The sequence below is a fragment of the Lipotes vexillifer genome, unplaced genomic scaffold, assembly GCF_000442215.2.
Source record: "Lipotes vexillifer unplaced genomic scaffold, Lipotes_vexillifer_v1.1 scaffold515, whole genome shotgun sequence".
Classification (NCBI taxonomy): Eukaryota; Metazoa; Chordata; class Mammalia; order Artiodactyla; family Lipotidae; genus Lipotes; species Lipotes vexillifer.
Window position 1 is genome coordinate 2,458,607 of NW_006772017.1, and position 3,539 is coordinate 2,462,145.

Here is a 3,539-nt window from a genome sequence, read left to right on the forward strand (position 1 = left end):
GGCTATGAGTGTACCAACAGGAACCAGGAGAACACGCCTGGGAAAGATCTTGAGGGTGTCAGGTGAGGGGAATGCTGACTGGATAGGAGTTTGTTGATAGTGGGCTGTCTCCCATGACTCATAGTTTAACATCCTAGCTAGGACACCTGGAGCAAGTCCTAATTCACTGCTGGTAAGGTTACTTGAAGCTTGGGAAAAAACAATGAGGTGTAAATGCCAGAACTGCCTTGACAGGGCACAGAGGCAGGTGTTAAATACTCACAGAAGTGACATGTTAAGTGGATTTATTATGTTAGGCCAGAGAACCATCAGCCTACTCTGCTCTTTGGGATGGACAGAGGGCACTCTTTTCATTAAGATGTTAAGGAATGAGCTAGTAAGGGAGCACTGGCTTCACTACGAAGCTCAGTGATGGCTTTCCTTTTGTGGGCCAGGATTTAAAGTAAGGGAGAGGCCGCTATGATACTGGGTTCTCATGTGTCAGTGGGGATGACAGGGTCTGGAAGAGCAGAGGCCAGGTGGCAGCCCTTAACTGTCAGAAACAAAGTAGGTATAATTACTATAATGGGCAGCAAGCCCAGAATGGCCACAAGCAAGACCCACAGAGATCTGCGATGATAGTGATAAACCATGGGCTCCCTAGGGCTGAGACAGATGAGCAGTCGATGAAAGTGTTGATTAACTTACATTTCTAAAAATGAAAAAGGGTAAGTGAACCAAAGGCTGATGTCAGCAGCCACAGTGGAAGTCATGATTCCTTGCTCATGATTCCAGAGCCCATTGACTGAAGGGATGGCAAGGAGTCCTCGAGGATCTAGCCTACAACTCCACAGCAAGTATTTATAATAGGGATTCCCCAATCCTTCCCCAAGAGAACCTACAACAATTAACCAGAGACATAGACACTGTGGAAATAGGAATATTCTCTTTGAACAGTTATAGGACACAGGGTCTCAGCTGACATCAATACCAGCAGATCCAAAATGCCATGATAGCCTCGTATTAGAGCGAGGGCAAATGGAGAACCAGTGATAAATGGAACCTTGGCTCAAGTCTGTCTTACAGTGCATCCAAAGGGTCTGAAGAATCACTCGGTGGTTATTTTCCTGGTCCCTGAGTGCATAACAGGGATTGCAGCTGGAAAAACCTTCACAGGGATTGCCTAACTGTGGAATAAGGGCCACTGTGGTTGAAAAGGCCAAGTGGAAGCTCATGAAACTGCACACCTGCTCCTTAGCCTCTGCCCAAATAAACAATAGTAAATCATCCTGAATGAAATGGAAGAGTGCTACCCCAAAACTATTTAAAAGATGCATCATCCTGTTTAATTCTCTAGTCTGAGTTTCTGCAAAAACCAGATCATGACAGATGATATTGGACCACTGTAAACGTAACTAGGGGCAGCCCCAACTGCAACTGCTGTGCAGAGAACTTTACTAGACGGACACAGCTTCTTATACTTGATATGTAGCTACTCAGCTGGAAAATGCTTTTTTTTTTTTACACGTCAAGGAGGAGGATCAGAAGCAGTTTGTATTTACTTAGAACAGTCAGCAATGGACATTTAGTCTTATCCCGGGACTCTCCTGCTCTTTGTAACAAATATAGTACAAAGGGGTCTTGTTGATCCACAATATTGACAATATCAGACCTGGTGAGCGGGAAGTGGCAAGTGTTCTGGATGCCTTCATAAGACGTACGGGCAGCGGAAAATGGGAAATAAACCTACAAAGATTCGAGGACCTGTTATATTGGTGAAGTGTTAAAAGGCCAGTGGTCTGGGACATTCTGAGACATTCTCTCCAAGGTAAAGGACAAGTAACTGTACCTTACACCTTCTACCTCTAAAAACAGGTGCAATATTTTGTAAGTCTCTTTAGTTTTTGGAGACAGCATGTAGCACATTTGGGAATATTGCTCTGATCCATTTAAGGGGTGACTTGGAAAGCTGTCAGTTTTGAGTAGGGCCGAGAGCAAGAGAGAGCTCTGCAGCAGTTTCAGGCTACGGTGCCGAGGCCTTGCTTCATGGGCCATATACCTGGCCAGATCCCAAGGTGCTAGAGGTAGCTGTGCTGGGTACATTACCTTTTGGAATCTTAGAATGCCTGGCCATGGGACATCACACAGAAGTGCCCATCGTGAGCTGGGTATGTCAGACAATGAAGTCCTCAAGTTGGGCAGGCACAGCAGTAATCCATTGAATGAGAAAAATGGAACACTGGGATCAGGCCAAATACATTTCATAAGCAAGCAGCCTAGACACCCCCATGTTACCTATCTCTGGCTCACCAATGTTTCTTGGCTCATAGTTCATATGGAATTCCATAGGAACAGCTGATAAAAAAACAAACAAAAAAAATTATGGATGAATCCCCATATATTGGTGCAAGCTGTAAACGGTGAGAGCCCTGAGAGCCCTGAGAGATGGTGATTAGGGGAAATCCTCCTGGTGGGTAGGGCTTTAAGCAGTATTCCTAGGTCCTCAATTTGGAGAACAGTGCTGAATGGCTTGGTGCAGGGCCTGGAAGGAGCAAGACTGGATGATAAGAGAAAAAAGAGCTCTGGGGAAGAAGCATGTGAATGGGGCTATGAGAGTGGTGTAACAAACATGATATATGGTGATCCCCAATGAGTCACACCCTTATATAAGGAGTTATTGCACTGGCAGGTGGAGGTAGTTGCTGCTGCATAATTGGGGGCAGGGAGATATCTGTATTTTTGATAAATGGATCTATCTTCCTTTTCTTTTAGAAACTGGGACCACACACCGCCTTGAAGAACCAGTGACAAGGTGCTGGAAATTTAATGTGTGGGGAGGGGAGTGACTATGAGTGGCACAAAGAGTGGAACATAGCAGATGTTATTAGTGCCCTGCCCCTATCCACTTGATATGTGCCTTTTCCAGGGATGGCCAGCCCAACTTCCAAGGGCTGGCATGTGTGATTCTTTCTTTGTCTAAGGACTCTTTCTAGCTGCCAGAACTTATTCTGCCTGAGCACAGGGCAGACTAGAAGTTACAGGGAATTAATGTTCTGCCATAGCAGCCCTCAACCAATAACTGATAGGAGTTGGTGAATAAATACCCCAGCTCCCTTTCCCCTTACAAGGAATAACTGGGACAGACATCCAAGCATTCCCCAGTGAATTCAGCCCACAGAGAAATTTGCTTGATAATATTCCCTTCATTAGCTTCCTTACCTTTCCTGCTGTTGTTCGCTAGATTATTGCCATGTAAACGATTTGTCCTCACATTTTGCCTCAGGATCTACTTCTGGGTGAACAAAACTAAGACCAGGTTCGAATGAAAGTGCTTAATTATAGTATAACATAATAATTGAAAACTAAATATTGGAAAACCAGAGTTCTACAGTTATTTCGAGTTGTTATCCTAAATAAAAACATTGTGCAAATACTTAACTCATGTTCAGAAGAGTTGGTTTCCATTATGAAGTGGAACAGAACTAAATATTTTTCCCAGTGAAAAGATCTAAGTCAATGCAAAATGTCAGACTGACATTTTTTTTTTTTTTTTTTTTTTT